Source organism: Heptranchias perlo, chromosome 31 (assembly GCF_035084215.1).
Source record: "Heptranchias perlo isolate sHepPer1 chromosome 31, sHepPer1.hap1, whole genome shotgun sequence".
Lineage (NCBI taxonomy): Eukaryota > Metazoa > Chordata > Chondrichthyes > Hexanchiformes > Hexanchidae > Heptranchias > Heptranchias perlo.
Window position 1 is genome coordinate 13,512,582 of NC_090355.1, and position 20,229 is coordinate 13,532,810.

General features: G+C 41.3%; 1 protein-coding gene across 8 annotated transcripts in view; it reads left to right on the plus strand.

The window, feature by feature from the left end:
• Positions 1-20,229, plus strand: part of tncb (tenascin Cb) — a 252,703-nt gene that overhangs the window by 126,396 nt on the left and 106,078 nt on the right. Inside the window, exon 1 of one of the 8 annotated variants that reach the window (XM_067969583.1) lies at positions 6,322-6,538. The exons of the other annotated variants lie outside the window; for them this stretch is intronic. The gene's annotated coding sequence lies outside the window, so the exon portion shown is untranslated. Of the gene's footprint in view, positions 1-6,321; positions 6,539-20,229 lie in introns of those variants that run through there. 8 annotated transcript variants of the gene reach the window in all.

Consider the following 20,229-nt stretch of genomic DNA (forward strand, 5'->3'; position numbering starts at 1 on the left):
GAGGACGAGGTCAAGTAAGTTTTTCCCTCGTGTTGGTTCACTCACCACCTGCCTCAGGCCCAGTCTGGCAGCCAAGTCCTTCAGGACTCGGCCAGCTCGGTCAGTAGTGGTGCTACCGAGCCACTCTTGGTGATGGACATTGAAGTCCCCCACCCAGAGTATATTCTGTGCCCTTGCTACCCTCAGTGCTTCCTCCAAGTGGTGTTCAACATGAAGGAGGACTGGTTCATCAGCTGAGGGAGGGCGGTAGGTGGTAATCAGCAGGAAAGGTCTTTTAGTCCCCAAATGTCAGATTTGACTCAGTGGTAGCACTCCCACCTCTGAGTCAGAAAGTCCTGGGTTTAAGCCCCATTCCACAGACTTGAACACATAATCTAAGCTGAGAAGGTGCTGCATTATTGGAGGTGCCGTCTGTTGGATGAGATGTTAAACCGATGCCCATCTGCCTTCTCAGGTGGATGTAAAAGATCCCACGGCACTATTAAAAGAACAGCAGGTGAGTTCTCCTGGTGTCCTAGCCAATATTTATCTCCCACCTGCTCACCTGCCATCATGTATCTTCTTTGGCTTCACACCCGATAGATAAGTCTCCCCTGGGCACAAAACAATGAAAATTCATCCCAATGTGTCAGCTCTAACCTCACTCCAGAATGTAATCTCTCCCAACTCCTGACTTCAGTATCGTTCTCAACAGTTTGTGATTTAAGGATCTTTTCTTCTTTAGTTCAGAAAATATGCTGCCAAAGACTGTCAATATGAACAGTCTCTGAGTTATTTTTGATGAAGTAAAGAATAAGAAAGTTCAAATGCTAGCTGTTGTAGGTGCACGAGACTATCCTGAGATGATATCTTTCTCCCCCCACCTCCTGTAAGGATTTGTCTGGGATGAACTTGGTGCCTCTCCATAACAGGATGATGGAATCTGATTTTATTCAATCACAACAATGGTGCATTATAGCATACAATTTCAAGCTGGGTTCCCTGGAGCCTGGAAGAGATCCTCGAAGTCCCTTGAGGTCATGAGGTTTCTCTCAGTCTGTTATTAGATTTCTGAATACTTCTGCGTGGTGTATGAATGAGGAGACGAGGAAAAAATATAAAGGGAGTTGAAATTCAAATAATAAACTGAAACGAGATTGTATTTGCACAGAAAACTATGTAAGTGGAAAAATCAGTCCCTGCAAAGCCCTTTAACCTTTAATTGTGTGGTACTTCAGGAATGTTGTATACTGCTATTTGTACTTATATTTTTAGTTTTTTTAATTTGGTGTCAAGTTTAAAACTGCAATAAAATATTGCTTTTCTGCACAAGACTATCAAGTTCAAATGGTTAATTTTCCATTTCATTGACTAAGCCAAGCAAATAAAAACATAGTTGAGATCGACACAGACCCCTTTAATCAGTGAGATCAAAGCCCCATCTTTACATCGCAGCAATGTTTGTATTAATATGATGAAACTACATATTTAGTCATTTTAACTCCCCCTGGCAGTCTGGTTTGCTCAGATACCTTTGGGATAGGCCCCATGCGTCATTGCCTCACAGGTATCTCAGAAGGCCTCACCATTCATTATTAGGGGACTCTGGCATTGCTCAGATATCTCATTGGAAAACAGACCATCAGGATACATGGTTTGGTCTGCTCGACAGCCAAATAGATTCAAAAACTGTAACACCTTTTTTAATGAAAACCCTAAGTGTAGAACAGCACCAAGTTTGAGAAGAACTGGACAGAAGAAGTGATAAATCAAAAATTAATTGGTGGATGATGCTAGGTTTTGAATTTTCAAAGCCTGTAGGGGAAAGGATTCTTGTGACATACTTTCGTGAGTGAGGAAAAATAAATCTTCCTTTATATACCTGTCAGCATTTCACTTTCCGAATCAGAAGAAGCTTTGTGTTAAGTCCCATACCAGGACTTGAGCACGTGATCCAGGCTAATGATCCAGAGCAGTACTGAAGGAGTGCTACATTGTTCAATGTGCCATCTTTTAGATGAGGCATTAAACCAAGGTTCTGTTCACCGGTTCACGGATATTAAAAATCCCATGGCGCTATTTGAAAAAGGGTAGGGTGTTCTGCCTGTGTTCCTGGCCAACATTTGTCCCTCAAATAACAACACCAATGACACATTCATTTGTCTTCCTTGCCTTGCTTTGTTATGGGATCTTGCAGTGTGCAGAACAGCTGCAGAATTTTCCTATAAGTCACTGGCCGAGAAATTCGCTCCCGCTCAAAAACAGGCCTGTAGGGGGCGAGACACATGTTGTACGTGCCTGTTCACGTGGTCCCAGGCACCACGTTAAATTTGTGGTAGAATCTCATTAAAATGAGTTAGCCATGCAGCCAACACTACCTGCGCTATTCATTAGCTGCATGCCTGCTTGGGGAGAGGGGTAATCGGGTGTCTCGGACGCCACTTAAAGGTGGCCAGCACCTTTAAAAGGGGAGGTGCACTCTGGCTGCAGTCAAGATGCAAACTTTCCAGATTGAAGAAAATGGCTGGAACAGGTCCATACAGGGCACCCAGGTTGTCTGATGCCGTGTTAGAAGCCCTGGTCCAGGTGATGGACAGGAGGAGGAAAATCCTGTTCCCATCAGGGGGCAGAAAGCCCTCCAGGCAACAGCTCTGCTGCCACTGAGAAGAGTTTGCTGAGGAGGTCAATGCCAGAAGCTTAGCTTGCAGGACATGGCTGCAATGTCGAAAGAATTTTAATGACCTCGCCAGAATTGTCAAGGTACAAATACTGCTCTCTTACTCTCTGTTCGCATCTCGACCACCTCCCCCTCATAATACTCCCCTCCCCCGCTTCCCACACACTACTACAATCACCGCATCACAATTCACTCCACCTCCTTCTCCTCATACTCACACACTCACCACTATTGCTACCCTCACTTCCCCACATCTTACTCGCTGCATACCAACTATTCCACCATGATGGGCACATTCTCTAAACACCTCACAAGGATGTCACTGTCACACTCCCTTCTTCCTTGCAGGAGAAGGTCGCACACAACCTGTACCAGAAGGCTGCCACCGGAGGAGGCCGAGTCCACCTTCGCACCCTCTCCCTTGTGCAGAAAAATGTGCTAGCCATCAAGGGCAGAGGGAAAGTCACGGCCATCGCGAATAATGAGTGCGCCACCCACCTTGTTGGATGTTTAAGCGCCCATTTTACACTTGCAAAACGAGCGTAATGCCAAAAATTTCTAAGCCACTGTACTCTGAAAGTAATTAATTGTATGTCGTGTGTTTTGAGTTTTGAGAATTATATGAAAAACTATATAAAAATGCACGTTCCTCGTATAATTACAGGAAAAGAATAACAAAACAAAGTTGATTGTATTCAATTCTGTGTTGTACTTATTTCTAATGCTTTGTTCAAAACATGTAGCATCTCAGTCCACACGATCTAATTAGCCAAGTCAGAGCTATGCCAATTAGGGACAGATGAAACCAGAATAGTTGGTATTTTCAGCGATTTCTAAAAGTAATTATTGCAAAGCAAAATAATAACAAAGTGAAAAGATATGCTTTAATCTGTTGCCTGCGGCGTTTAATTATACACTGAGCGCATAGATAAACATTTCATCCCTGCGGTTTTTGCATTAAGAGGTAGTTTCAGTGCTTAGATCAGTTCAACTTTTTATAAGAGACAAAATTATTTTTTTTACCCAAAACTCTTACTTTGTCACATGTGAAAAGCTTTAAACAATTATCACTTCTTGGTAGACGATTGAAAGTTTTGGAATCATTTAGGTTTAAATATTCTAGTACAGTAGCATTTATACAACATAAGTGGCCATTAACACCAAAGGATTACAGGCTGTTACTTCACATTATATTGGATATGGAACTTATTCCACAAATGTGAAGCAATAACCCTAAACTCCTACAGCTGAGTACTAGCTGTAGTAACTTTAGCAATTTGAGCCTAATTTACTTACCTACTTTGTAGTACAAGCTGCTCCAGGAGAAAGACTGCCGTGATAAAGTAAATGTTTCTGAATATCTGCCCCAAGTCTCTCTCTTTTTCTTCTGTTCTATCCTGAAGGTGTTGACACATGCCAAGTTACAGTTCAATGGACCTCTGCAGACTCCCAAAGCTCACTTGAGTAAACATTGTCATGTTTAAGCCTAAATGGTGGGCTGATTGACATTGGGGCCATCATTGACTAGCCCACCACCCAACATCCTGTCATCCTCAGATTCCATCATGGGTAAAAGTGCATTGATCAAGAGTAGGAATCCTGGCAGATTTTTTTTTCATTCCCTATAAAACTGCTTCCACTGGCAGGAGGATTGGTAGCCAGATGCAGATTTAAGATAATTGGCAAAAGAACCAGAGGGGAGATAAGGAGACTGGGGAGAGATGAAAGGGCGGTGGAAGCAGATTTAACAGTAATTTTCAATAGGGAATTGGATATATACTTGAAAAGTAAAAAAAATTGCAGGGCTATGGGGAAAGATCAGGGGACTGGGCCTAATTGGGTACCTCTTTCAAAGCACTGGCACAGAAACAATGGGCTGAATGGCCTCCTTCGATGCTGCTTGATTCTAGTGCAGGGATACTCATGCCAAATATAGTGCAGTCTTTTTTAAATTCTTGACACATGACATGAAACTACAACATATTAATTTTATGAGTTGAATATTGCATAGGAATTTGCTGAATATAATACAAAGGACAAAAATGGGGGAAGATTTTTTTTAGGCATTAGTTGTAGTGAAACACATTCACAAAGAATGGATTTATCATTTTGCTACACTTAGCATCCATAAGGGGAAGATTTCATCTGCTCATTATCTCCAATGAAATCAGAAAGCATTCTGAAAGATTTTGCGAGAAACAAAGATAGAAAGAATATTCTTTCAATGTTTCCAATGCCAAAAGCACAAAGTGGTCAAGGGAATTTTTCCCAATGTATGTTTACGATGTTGGAAGCACATACTGACCAGAGGAAATTTCCCTTCTAGATTTATGACATTGATTTTCCTGCTAGGTTTACAATGTTGATAGCATATAGCAACCAGAAGAAAGTTCCCTGCAATATTTATGATGTTAATAGCATGTACTGACCAGAGGAAATGTCTCTGCTATGTTTATGATGTTGATAACACATAACTACCAAAGGAAATGACCGTCTCCTCATAATTGCATAGCTTCTCATTTGAGTTACGTTATCTCCATCATAAATGGGATAAGCATGATACTCAACAGCTTCCTGTGCAACATCTGGAGTATTTCATTGTTTTTAAATGCTAAATGCTGTAGTTGCTAAAATTTTCCCAAAAAATTACAACTTGTGAGAAGCAAATAGTATTAGGAGGTGATTATTGCAAGAGATTCCATTTTTCAAGAGCCAACTTATTTATTGCTACAATATATTAAATTCCTTGGGTTGGTATCACCCCCAGTACATTGGAATCAGTGGGTAACACTCCAATGGTAATTGTATCTTGCTCCAGAGGTGGCCTTGTGACCTTTCAAAAAGACACAAATTACTATTATTCTTACTTGCAGCAGAGGTGACACTGTAACCTCTCTCAACCTGTTACAACAAACATAACTAAATGAAATTCCTTTTCTTCTGACTAACGATGAGCAAGATAAAGGATGATTCACTAGCAATGATAAATATAAATACTTTAATAACAGTTATGAAAGCTTGATATATTCAAAAGTACTGTCTTCTAACATCCAATTTTTGAATGTGAATATCTTTGGTACAAATTGTGTTAAAAAGTACACATTGTGATTTTGTTAACATCTGAAGCAAGCTTCGTTAATAGTAGTCGAGGAGTTAATGCATTGAGCAATCACTTGATAATTCATTCGTGACCAGTGAGTGAGGATTTCTAGGTCATTCACTTTCCCTCTCTGTCATTTGCCTGCATATCTCTGTGACGATATAGCCAGAGAGTAGTAATTGGAGCTTTAACAAAAGAAACCTGAAGTCTGTACTTTGCTGCAGCAGGCAGCTCAAGTTAAAACCTTTCCTGAGTTTACACTCCCTTTTGCTATTAGATCCCAGGCTACCTAGTAACTGATTGGTCTTGTAACTTTTACGTGGAGGGAGAATTCTCCCTATCAGCTGAGTCACTGGGTTTTTTTTTTGGAAACCCTTAAAGTGACTTCATCCTTCACCATAAATGGTATGTTAAAACAATTTTCCAAAAAAGCTAGCACCACTGAGTGGCTGCAGCTTTAATTCATCACTTTTAGAGTCAGCCTAAAGGCATCTCATTACAGGGATGATGCCAAAGTTCATTGCTTTCAGAAATGCTATATAAACCGAGAGGGTGCTTGCTTGGCTGATTAACCACAGTCTTCTGTTAAAAAAATAAGTGTGGAGGGGGGGTTAGCTTTGTTTCTGAGCACCTACATAGGACTCCATGCAGGCTATTTCTTTAATGTGAGCACAAGGCTGCAACAGAAAGCTCCAAGTGCACGTTTCACATAGGTAAAGGAGCTGAATTCTTAAGTCTGGTCACAGTAGGAACTGAATGACTCGCAGTCAGCACAACTTAAGGTAAGTCAGCTGTTTTATAGAAACTCTTAATATTTTGCAGCATGTTTAATTGAAATTTCAAATATATTATTTTAATCAGAGATTATATTATTGATATTTTGTTTCACGTTCATACAGTCCTTAGTGTGTTAGTTGGAATAATGCTGACGGTGCAGTAATTTTTAGAAAAGAAATCCACTAATTCTCCTATATCTGTATCGAATTGCAAATATTTTCCATGTGGGAGCACTCGTGTTGTCATTGTATGGAAGAAGCCCACAGAGTTCGTGAGTGGAAGCTGTGAAAAGAAATCCTTTGTATAATATTAAACTAAGTGGGAGTTAGTTAAAGCAAGGCACCTGTGTGCTTGTTCAGAGCGTTTCTCAGCAAATGGCAATAAACAGACTTCTTGGCTAAAACCATTTTGCGAAAGGTTGGTATTCAACTCTCTTTTTAAAGGAAAGAATAGATTTATTGTCAGTTTAAAAACGACAATGCTAAAATAGTTGCTGCTGCCAGACGACTCGCATTGGCTGGGCAGTTTGCTTCTGAACAAAATGAGTCTTGCTTTATTCACTGCCCTGGTGGAAGATAGATTTAATGTGTGGAAATAAGTCCATGTGTGGCGAAGCTGATACGGAATCCCCCTTCGATTTGGTTGCAGTAGTGGCAGCCTTAACAGTAAATTAAAGGTCTAAACTCACTGCACAGATTATGATGGTGGTAGTGATCGCCAGTGATTTTTGTCTGACAAACAGTGCTCCGAGCTTTACCAGGGATACTGATGTCTATCAATCACTAGGTATTTTCTTAATATAATAAAGAGCTTCTCAACTCTGATCTCTTTTATTGGTTTTATTGAAGCCCAACTGGAGATTGTTTAGGATTGCAGTTTATGGATAGTGTGCGGATTCCTTTCTCTTTCTTTTCCATTTCCACCTCCCCCCACCCTCCCAATTTCACTTCTTCCTCAAATAATGGCACTGACTCACGCTGAGCTTCAGCTCTACGGGCACTGCCTGCCTGTTTATACCTCGCTCATTTGGCCATTCGTGAGCCTGGACATCGAATGTCGGCAGGCTATCTGATCCGTGAACAAACATAATTTCTGCTTGTGATTCTGTCATCACTTATGTGTGCTCTCCAGCAGGAGCTATAAAATAATATTCGTAGCAGATACCCCGGCTGATTTCTTTCTCTCTCCATAGCCCAAGGGCACCGAGGTTAGTTATAGCACACCTGCTGCCGTTCTGGGTGACACCAGCTCATTCAGTGCAAACCTGAAACCTTCCTGATCTTTAGTAGATTCTTTTATCTCATATGCATTTATACATCTTCCTCCTTGCGTTCATTCATTTCCAGTGATTTTTTTTTTACCATGAATAAAAACGGTTGTTCTCGAGCTTTCTTTGACAGTCCTGTTTCACATCAAACAAAAGTTATTGAGGTTTCGAGGCTGGCACTGATGTACCAATAAAGTACCCCATGGAGCTGTGAGATGCTGGCTGGTTTGTGCCTGTGATTCCACACAAAGGGAGCCTCAATGTCAGTCAGGCCATTCTTGAGGAGGTAGCAAGTACAATGCGAGCCAGCTCCTCGAACTGAAGCAAGGGAGGTTTGAAAGGAAAGTCAACAGTGAATACCGTTGCACACCTCCTTGTGGTCAGTTGAAGAGAAACACTGCCAGCGGGCAGCTCACCTGCCTGCCTTCTTGGTTGAGCGACCTTGGGGTGAGGAAACCTAGTAAGAACGAGGCAAAAAATAATGGAATAAGAAAAAGGAAAAGAAGCATTTTGTGTTTCCTGATGTGCAAAAATGTCTATTTCTGATGTTGTCTATTGTCTGTGTGGTGCTCTTTTTTTTAAAATCTTGGGCATCATATCAAAATTCTCTCCAGATAGAGGCAAGCTGTGCCTTTGGTAACAATATAACATTAAGGTGATTGTGTGAGGACATAATGAGAATGTCAGGTCCGTCTTGTAACTTGGGAGATTTTGAGAGGTTCTTTTTAAAATAAATTTGTTTGATTAAGACGGAAATGTCAGAACATTGTCCTCCACAGAGTACAGCATTTGTCTAAAGTCTTGTTTACACAGTAGTCATTTTGCGTCATTTGAAATCTTTTGCCTTGAAATCATGCTGTGCAGTGTTAATGATGAATGTATTAATGCATTCGTATGAAATATCATTACCTACTATTTTAACAAATGCGTTTACCCATTTTTAAATAAGGTAGTTTAGCTACTTTAAGCTATTTTAATGAAGCATTTAGCCAACAGGATAAAATAACGGCCAAAGGAATTTAATGTGAATGCATCTACACATTTGTTACTAATACCGCACAGTGCAATTTGAAGCATTCATGTTTTAAACTGTGGTGACCTAAAAAAGTTCTGATATCTGTTTATAAGTGTAACTGTTTATGACTGCAATTACTTCGCTGAGGAACGTTATTTCTGAAATTTTCAGGATGAGCAGCTCAACTGGAAAAGCTGTTATTGAATTGTATTGATTTTCCCGTACAGCATAAAGGTAATTTGTTTCAGTGAATTTCTGGAGTACAGCTGAAACCTAAATAAATCAACTGCTGTGTGAGTGAAGCTCAGATTATAATTTGATACATAGCGATATTAATACTGCACACCCTTGTGCACCTTATCTATCTGCAAGGAAGTCACACGTATTGGATGCATAGCTAGCGATTTGAAATTTGTACATCTTACTCTGCCTATTGCCCCCATTCGTGTACACTGTATTCAAATTAGTTTATTGCCCAACTGTTTGGCTTTGTTCATCCATTGTATCCTTTTTCCACAGCGCTGCGGTGTTTGAATATTAATGACATTCCCCTCTGTCTGCTGGCTGTAAGGGTCCTACGTGAAATGAATTTACACAATCTCAGCCTAGTTCCAAGTGGGCATAAGCACACAAGACAGAACGCCTCCAAATTCAGCACTACTTCTATCCATTCATTTTAATAGTTGGAGAATTGAGTGGGCTGATTAAGAGGCGTGCTCGCCTCCATAACTGATATTGCAATACCTGTTATCGGCATGTAATGCTTTTCATTGCAAAAGCAAAAGGATTATCTCAATGGCATCTGACTGAGAATGATGACTGATGGGGCAGCTCCCTGAAGTGCAGGAAATTTGATTTCATTCGAACAACAACTTGTGTTTATATAACACCTTTAGCCTGGTAAAATGTCCCAAGGCGCTCCACAGCAGCATTAACAAACGAAATTTGTCACCAAGCCACATCATGAGATATTAGGACAGGTGACCAAAGGCTTGGTCAAAGGGGTAAGTTTTAAGGAACGTCTTAAAGGAGGAGATAGAGGCAGAGGTTTAGGGAGGGAATTTCAGAGCGTAGGTCCTAGGCAGCTGAAGGCACGGTTGCCAATGGTGGAGCGATTAAAATCGGGGCTGCGCAAGAGGCAAGAATTGGAGAAGCACAGTGATTTCTGAGGATTGTAGGGCTGGAGGAGGTTACAGAGATAGGGAGGGGCGAGGCCAGGAAGGGATTTGAGAACAAATGTGACATGTTGCAGCAACAAGTTTGCCCCAACTGAGACAAAGGCAATTATCTCAACCAGTATTAACGTCGGGAGAGTGGGTTCCTCCTCTTGCTGCTCCTGTTTCTCTGCCAGTGAATCTCGCCAAGAAAGACCACTGGTGTTGGAAATAGGAAAAATGTAATATTTGTATAGTTAGAGTTCAGGCTGCAGCACATTGTAGGGGCAGAGCAGAGGGAACTATGCCCTTGAATCTAGTCATGCTATACCTGACACGGGTTGCCAAATGTTTTCACCTTGAGGGGAACAAAAAAGAAAGTAAAAACAAAATGGTGGCAGACACACCTCAGTTCCAGCACAGATGTCAGTACTTTGGTTGCAACTTTTGCTGGTGCCTGGTATGTGATATGCAGAAGTTTAATCACGCAGGCTCTCAGCAGAAGTTGTGGCAAGTTTCATGGAAGTGATTAATAAAACTACTCCAGATGAATTTTTGCCGTGTTTGAAGAGACTAGGAATACTTTCCAACATTAACTCTCAAATTGTGTTTTTTTCCGTTTCTGAATTGGTCTCTTTGATGCAGTTTGAAATTATCCAGTAACAAGTAATTAATGGGAGAGCTTAAGTCTGTATTTGTTACAATTCTCATCATTAACATTAACATAAAATAATAACCAGAAAAAAAATCAAAGGATGTAGTTGAAACTATGAAGAAAGGGGCCATCTTAAATAAATACAAAAGAAATGTGTGCATTCATGCATGCAGCTGCAAATTTAGTACCAAGGACAGAGAGATTGCTTGTTTCACAGTTGTAGGAAAGTGAGTTCAGGCCAGAGTTCTGAGTCAATCCTGGGAGCTTGGCTTCGTTCAAGTTCTGATGCATGTGTTTACTCCCCTGTTTCAAAATGGCAGAATTGCTCCTTTCCATTTGCCTGGAAGCTTCCTGTTCACACCAAGAAGGGGGTGGGGAAAGGTGAAAAGATGCAGTGTGGAATTTATTCTTGAAACATTTTACCATTGTTTGGCTGTCTGCAAGCATCTTTTGTGACATTTTCCCTTCAGAAAAGCAAAGTTTATCTGCACTCTTTGAGGCTGATTTTCAGGAAGCTCATAAAAATAATCAGATCAAAAGGGCCTCTCACACTTGGAATCCAATCGGTTTCTGATAAATCACAAGTGCCCGATTTCACCATGCTTGCAATTTTGGCTGGAGTGTCATGGGCGCTATTAACTTCACTATGGAAAAGAGATGTTAATGCTTGAAAGTCACAGAGTGGAGTGGTCTTTTATTACATTAACCATCATCGTTCCAACAGAGGTGACTTGTTGGGGGAGACAGAATGCTAAAGATGCATTTTGCTGATCACAAATAGAAGTACAGTTCCCACCACTTATAGCAGGTGCATTGACTGCTTCTTCTAAGGCTACCTTTGCATTTACATTTCCTGAGCTACGATTCCTGTCCGCTTCACATATCTCTGCTCCTGCTGTTTTGCCCAAGGCTCCTAATCCTCCTCACTACCCTAAGGTTGCTCCTCCTACTGTCTATTCTGTATCACCTCGTCTCCTTTCTCATAAGGTTGCAATTCCTGCTGTTGCTCCCTGTCTCTTTCTTATGAGGCCAACTCAGATGAAAGTTACCCACAAAAAAGAAAAACCATTATCTGTAATACCTCTGCTGCCTTGGCTGTTGCTGCTACCAGCAGTGCACAAAACCCACCGATTCCACTTTCAGGGCAATTCAAACCACTGTTGTGTTCTTAAACATAAACCACATCCTGGTTTTCATTGTGAAATCCCACATTTCATACATGCCAGCAATTCACCTTTCACTCTGACAAGTCAGTCTATTGAGGTCAGTGTCCAACTGTCCATGTTTACAGATCAAACTTAGCATCACTGCCAGTCCCACCCCCCAGTGCTACTCCTGTTTCCTGGCTTCTACCTTATGCTGCTTCAGAGGATGGAACGATGCTGTGGGCAGGAATTCTGATGATAGCTGTGAAGCAACAGATGGTAGAAACTAAGGAGTACCTTTGAGTGGGGAAAGGGAGGACAGCTGCAGCATGATCTAAGAGGTGAGGGCGGGGGAAGTTGCCAGCATGAACATGAGGGTGGGTGAGAGTGCCAGTGCCAGTGGGAGACTACCAGCATAATTTGGGGAGGGGGGGGAAGATGACAATTCCAGCATTAACAGAGGGGAGGAGAAAACAGAATCCCAGTTTGATTTGAGTGAGAATTTGGGGGGGTGGGAAAAGAGTGCCAGTGTAAATTGGGAATGGGGTAGAAGAAAAGTGATGTAAAGAGAGTGGGAAGAGTGCATTGGGCCAAATGCCTATTTCAGGCAGGAGCCCTGGACATCTACAGGGCCTTCTAACCAATACGGCTTGCAGCGCACTTTGACGTGAACTGAGCATGCACACACAATATTAGACACTACAGTGCTCGTTTCTCACCCAAAAAATGGGCAATGTACGATCAAATATCTAGGCCTTAGAACCTTTTACATGTGAAGAATGGGAATAGCATGCCACAGAAATAACCAGATATTTTGTACCAGTTATTTTTCCCACTGTGCATTCATAACTTCTTGAATAAGCAGAAAAAATCACACTGTCGGATTGTATCATTCAGGCAAAAACCACAAGTTGTTTTTTTTACAAGAATTAGATTGGACAGAAATTTTTAAAAACACAAGACGAAAGCAATGGAACAAATTTATTTATGAAAAAAACAAAAGTTTGGATCGATCCACAAGAATTCTAGAACATCTTCTTCAGTCTCATTAACTGCAAGACTTGCTGTTTTGGTGTTCATAGGTGAGTGAGATAAATGTGCATATCTCCTGCGGAGAGCCTAGATGTTGCCTTTAGACAACCAAAACTGAACTGCAGAATAGGGAGAGCCAGTTGCATCACTTCAGATCAAAGGAGTACTTTTACAATCAGGTTGTTGCTTTGAAGAAGCCCGTGATCCTTTCCCAACAAACTAGTAATTGCGATATTAATTATTTCTATCACCTGAGTAAATGGGACGTGGATAATGGTGTCATTGCTTTCTGGAGAGTTATTTACTAGGTCAGGCTTGAAACAAAACCTTTTTGGAATTTCTGTCTTGGTTGGCAACCCATTTATTGGTTCTGGCAGTGAAAGAAAACTGGTTTCTAATTACTCTCACAGCAGCAAACTGCATATATTAACCAATCACCCTTGACCTCGTGTGGTTCTGTTATAGATAATGGCCTAAACAGAGGTGGGCTGTCTCCCCATGAAGCTAATAGCTTTTCTCCAGACAGTATTTTTACATTTGTTTTAATTCCACCACACACACACACAGACAAAATGATTCATTTAAGAGCGCTGCAAATGGAACTCCAGATTAAATTTGCAATATTTGGCCCAGCCAAAAGTTCATATGAAAAGATATAATACAGAATTATTACAATATGAGGCAGGATGAAGCTCTGCTTCTGTCAGACTGGTTACACATTCTGGGCTATTTTACAAACTGTTGGTCAGATTTTGCTAGTTTTCCAAGGTGTGATATATGTGATGAATTGAAAACAGAATGATGAAAATATAAAACAACAGATATTAAGGCACAATGAGAATTAACTTGGGAAAGTTTGTTTATTGGCTCCTGAGCTGTTACAGCTGCAGAGCAATGAGCTTTGTAACAGTGTAACAGTGACAGGTGTATTGTTTAGACAGAAGGAAAGAAGAACTTTCAAATAGTCATGATGGCAATGCTACTAGTGGCTGTTGTTTTAGTGACCCTAGGAATAGAATAGTAATTCTGACTGCGATGTGAGAAATAGTTATCGAGTCCAGCTGGGTTTTCCTCCAAACGCCACCTTTTATTTCATCCTCAAACTCATCTGACACCCCTTTGAAGAGTCACTTTGCTGCTGTCATGGTTACGGAATTAATTAATGAAATCGTTCTTCAAGTCTATAGTAAAGGAAATATGATTCCAGACTCCCATTAATTATTTAATATCTAGCCATGGCAGGACCTGCATTTGTCATCTGGTTATATTCAGTATCTGTAATAGCCAACTTAATTAAAACCGGTTGACGTGGAAGTGGAGATATTCAGTTTTCTTTCCTTTTTTTCATGTCGGACTAACAGTAGAACAAAGTTCTGTTTAAAGTGCTTCTCTGGTGGCTCGGCACATTTATCCAGTGAAAAGCTGAGCTGTACTACCATGTAGCTCCCAGCTTCCATCCTTGGTCTCTACTGAATTAGCTGATGTCAGCCAGGATGGCATTAGAGCCACTACTGAACCAAAAAGAGAAAATGCTGGATACACACAAACAGGTCAGTCAGCATCTGCAGAGAGAACGGACAAGTTAATGTTTCAGGCGTGGACCTTTCTTCAAAACCAATAAAACAAGAGGCCGACAAGCATATTGAGACAATCAAAAAGAGAGGAGGGGGAAAATATAAAATAAAACACAATTCCAGATAGGAATCATGAGTGGATTTTTTTTTTAATTCATTCTCAGGATGTGGGCGTTGTTGGCAAGGCCAACATTTATTGCCCATTCCTAATTGTCCTTGAGAAGGTGGTGGTGAGCCACCTTCTTGAACCGCTGCAATCCATTTGATGAAGGTACTCCCACAGTACTGCTAGGTAGGGGGTTCCAGGATTTTGACCCAGTGACGATGAAGGAACGGCGATATACGTCCAGGTCGGGATGGTGTGTGACTTGGAGGGGAACTTGGAGGTGATGGTGTTCCCATGCACCTACTGCCCTTGTCCTTCTAGGTGATGGAGATTGTGGGTTTGGGAGGTGATGATACAACAGATCAGCTCAGTCAAGTAATGGACAGAAACATTCAGACTTTAAAGAGACAACGGGCTAAGGAAGTGAGAGCCACAGCTCTTGGCCTCGGCTCCCCTGGGTCAGGGAAGGGAAATGAGACAAGGTCCCTGATTCTGATTGCTATCTTGCAAACCCTGCTAGAAATGTGTGTGGACATCAGATGATCTCAGGAGGAAACTTTGACTGTGACCACCACCACCGCCCCAACCCCCCAACCCCAATAAATGGAGAAGAGCTTTCAGACATTCACTATCCAAGTTCAGACATGAATAACGTCTAGCTCGATAAGGTGCCAGAGCTTGCCTGGTGCCTGCAGGCCTGCACCCACGTAAGGGGGCAACGTCTCCAGGGAGGAGGGGAAGAGGGTGAAGGAAATTAGCAGAAAATACTGGAGAAAGAAAAAAAGGCAGCAAATTTGAATGAATTTTTACAAGTAACTATTTCAAAAAATTAATTTCAGGCACTATTTGGCTCGATTGTCAATCATGTATATCAACTATATACATAAAATTGTAAACTTATGCCTTTATAAAACAGCTGTGAATATTTGAGGGGGGGCGGGGAAAGAGAATCAAAATGGCCTGATGCCTCCATCAAGATGTGCCTTACTGGAGTCATGTCAATCAGCTGAAGTGGGCAGGTGTGATACACTCCTGTAAAAGGTGGTAATAGTAATGGTGTAAACCTCAAAACACATTTTACAACCATCTGGGTTGAAATGAAGGGGAGTCTCATAGGCCCAAGGGATTTACATCTAATTTGCTTTGATAGTAGAAAGCTATAATGTTAATATGAGAAGCATTTACTTGAGTGCCAGAAAAGAATTAATTGTCCTTTGAATAGCTTCCCTTCAGAAATAATTTTCAGTATCGTAACTGACTCTGTCTCACCTCATTAGTCCAGAATAGCAAGTTGAGTGAATAAAGGAAAATATATCCCACTGTGTATTTGAAAACCAACTTGTTCCATTTTCTTCATAGAATCATAGAAAGTTACGGCACAGAAGGAGGCCATTTGGCCCATCATATCTGTGCCAGCCGAAAAATAGCTATCCAGCTTAATCCCACTTTCCAGCATTGGTCCGTAGCCCTGTAGATTACGACACTTCAAGTGCTCATTCAAGTACTTCTTAAATGAGTTGAGGGTTTCTGCCTCTACCAACCTTTCAGGCAGTGAGTTCCAGACCGCCATCACTCTCTGAGTGAAAAAATTTCTCCTCAGCTCCCCTCTAATCCATCTACCAATTACTTGAAATCTATGCTCCCTGGTCACTGACCTCTCTGCTTAGGGAAATAGGTCCTCCCTATCCACTCTATCTAGTCCCGTCATAATTTTATACACCTCAATTAAATTTCCCCTCAATCTCCTTTGTTCTAAAGAAAACAACCCCAGCCTATCCAATCTTTTCTCATAGCTAAAATTCTCCAGCCCTGGCAACATCCTCATAAATCTCCCCTGTACCCTCTTTAGTGCAATCACATCTTTCCTGTAATGTGGTGACCAAAACTGTACGCAGTACTCAAGCTCTGGCCTAACCAATGTTTTATACAGTTCTAGCATAACCTCCCTGCTCTTATATTCTATGCCTTGGCTAATAAAGGAAAGTATCCTGTATGCCTTTTTAACCACCTTATCTACCTGTCCTGCTAGCTTCAGGGATCTGTGGACATGCACTCCAACGTCCCTTTGTTCCTCTACACCTCTCAGTATCCTTCCATTTATTGTGTACTCCCTTGCCTTGTTTGCCCTCCCCAGATGCATTATCTCACATTTCTCTGGATTCAATTCCATTTGCCACTTTTCTGCCCATCTGACCAGTCCATTGATATCTTCCTGCAGCCTACAGCTTTCCTCCTCACCATCAACCCAATTTTTGTATCACCTGCAAACTCCTTGATCAAGCCCCCCACATTCAAGTCCAAATCATTAATATATACCACAAAAAGCAAGGGACCTAATACTGAGCCTTGCAGGACCCCACTGGAAACAGTTGTCCAGTCACAAAAATACCCGTCAACCATTATCCTTTGCTTCCTACCACTGAGCCATTTTTGGATCCAATTTGTCGCTTTCCCTTCGATCCCATGGGCTTTTACTTTTTTACTAGTCTGCCATGTGGGACCTTGTCAAAAGCCTTGCTAAAATCCATGTAAACTACATCAAATGTACTACCCTCATCGACCCTCCTTGTTACCTCCTCAAAAAATTCAATCAAGTGAGTCAGACATGACCTTCCCTTAACAAATCCACACTGACTGTCCTTGATTAACCTGTGCCTTTCTAAATTATGATTTATGCTGTCTCTCAGAATCTATTCCAATAATTTGCCCACCACCGAGGTTAGACTGACTGGCCTATAACTACTGGGTCTATCTCTTTTTCCCTTTTTAAACAATGGAACAACGTTAGCAGTCCTCCAATCCTCCGGCACCATGACTATAGCCAGGGATGGTCAGAGCCTCCGCTATTTCCTCCCTTGATTCTCTTAACAGCCTGCGATACATTTCATCCGGGCCTAGCAATTTATCTACTTTCAAAGATGCTAATCCTCTTAATACTTCCTCTCACTATGTTTATCCCATCTAATATTTCACACTCCTCCTCCTTAACTACAAACTCTGCATTATCCCCCTCTTTTGTGAAGACAGACGCAAAGTATTAATTAAGAACCGTACCCACATCTTCCGCCTTGACACATAGGTTACCTTTTTGGTCTCTAATAGGCCCTACTCTTTTCTTAGTTATCCTCTTGCACTTTATGTATTTATAAAACATTTTTGAGTTTTCCTTAATTTTACTTGCCAGTATTTTTCATGCCCTCTCTTTGCTTTACTAATTTCCTTTTTAATTTTACCCTGCACTTTCTATACTCCTCTAGGCTTTCTGCAGTATTGAGCTTTTGGTGTCTGACATAATTATGATTATAATATTAACCAGATTTCTGACGGCCCTGAGTTTTCATTATTGCTGAATCCAGCATATCTTGGAAGAAGTCTCACAGCACCTTTAGACCACTTTTGCACTCCTGACACCTGCCAGAAATGTATAATCACTAAATTATCCAACCTCAGCCCATGATTTTCCAGCCATTAAAATTAAGGGGGTGATTTTAAACCCCAAGAACGGGTGGGTTGGGGGCCGATGGGAGTTGAAAATAGTTGTTTTTTGGGTCGCGACCGCAACCCAGCTTTAGTTCCGGGTTTAACGTCGGTGCGTAAAAGTACAGGCTTCCCACTGGGAATGCAAAGTCTGAAAATTTTGCAGTTGCGACCCAAAAGAACAACTATTTTCAACTCCCACCAGCGCCCGACCCACCCGCTCTTGGGGTTTAAAGTCACCCCCTAATAGAAGATCATGAGGTTGGAGTGCATGGTTTCACAATATGCACTTCCAGCATCCACTAGGAGTACAGAAGCAGAAATTTCATCCCTAGTTCCATTGTCGCTGCCTAAGGAAAGCAACCAATGTAACACTGCTCTTCTTTCACTCAGTCAGATGCTGAGCGCCACTGTGACCTGCAGAGACCCAATTCGTTTATAACATGTAAAGGTGGAAACTAGCTCCCCATATTTACATTACTCAAAGCAGCTTTCTTAAAGGCACACCCACAATCCTGTAGTTCTACAATGCCATTGGTTTCCCAAACACTGGGCCACTTATACTGTAGAACACAGCCAACAGAGGGAGACATGTTTGTCCCCTGTCAGCCGCACTTCTTTAATATAAGAGCCTTCAAATAGCTTTAGTGCATTGCAGCTCAAAGACCAATGGTAAACTCACATTTAGCAGGAACACTGTTGGGTAGTTTTTAGTGTTAAAACTTTCAGATTTACAACTAGCAAATGCAACCTTGCTCTTCAACATTTTAGCGGTAGATGAAAGAGGGCAGTTGGCAGGAAGTAAAATAAATTAAAACTAACTTCAGAGCAACTGGGTGAAAGCACCGTCAGACAGAATTTAGAACAGGAAACCATTACGTCTGAAGCAAAAGCAGCAATATGTATTGTATTACATTAGTAATAGTTTAGTAGACCATTAAAATAATTGTGTTATCTGACGAGTTTCTATATGGGAAATAACAAAGTAGATGGTTTGTTTCATTGGTTCACTTTAAATGACTCCAATGACAATACAATTTGTTGGACTGAACTTTAATAAATGCTTAACATCTAAAGCCGTGTTACTAATACTTACTATTTCTAGTTCAAGGTATCACGCCATAATATATATCCTGCTCTGTATCTGCTATCGAAATTATTAACTTTAATGAAAGAAAGACTTGCATTTATATAGCACCTTTCACATCCTCAGGACATCTCAAGGCATTTCACAGCCAATTAAGTACTTTTGAAGAATGGTCACTGTTGCTAGGTAGGCAAACAGCAAATGACATAATTGATCAGTTAATCTTTTTGCTGGAGTTGGTTGAGGGATAAATGTTATCTAGGATGTCAGGGAGAACTCTCTTGCTCTTCTTTGAATAGTGTAAGAGGATCTTTTACATCTGTTTCAATAGGCAGACAAGAGCTCAGTATAACATCTCAACTGAAACATGGCACCTCCAACAATACAGTACGCCCTCAGTATTGCAACTGCAACAGTAACTTGCATTTAGATAGTGCCTTTAACGTAGTAAAACGTCCCAAGGCACTTCACAGGAGCGATTATCAAACAAAATTTGACACCGAGCCACAGAAGGAGATATTAGGGCAGGTGCTTGGTCAAAGAGGTAGGTTTTAAGGAGCGTCTTAAAAGAGGAGAGAGAGGTGGAGAGCTGGAGAGGTTTAAGGATGGATTTCCAGAGCTTAAGGCCTAGGCAGCTGAAGGCACGGTCACCAATGATGGAGCAATTAAAATCGAGGATGTGCAAGAGGGAAGAATTGGAGGAGCGCAGAGATCTCTGAGGGTTATAGGGCTGGAGGAGGTTACAGAGATAGGGAGGGGCGAAGCCCTGGAGGGATTTGAAAACAAGGATGAGAATTTTAAAATCGAGGTGTTCCCAGACTGAAGTGTCAGCCTAGATTATGTGCTAAAGTTCATAGTTCAGCTTGAACCCATAACCGTCTAGCTTAGAGGCAAGAATAGCACCAATGAGCTAAGCTGATACTCGTAGTGATTTATTGATCTCTGACTCTGATAAGAAACACATTGAGTACCCAATGCAAGACAGATTGCTTCAACCCCTGAGGGGAATGATACAAAAAGAAGATATTACCATAGGTACATTCAGTATGAATCTATAGCTACAATCCCTTCAATAAACAGTATAGCCAACTCAAAGAGTCCATGTTTAGCTCTATAGAAGGACAATAGTTTGTCATGTTAACAGGTCTATGATACCTTTAGATGCCCAAGAACACATGCAGATG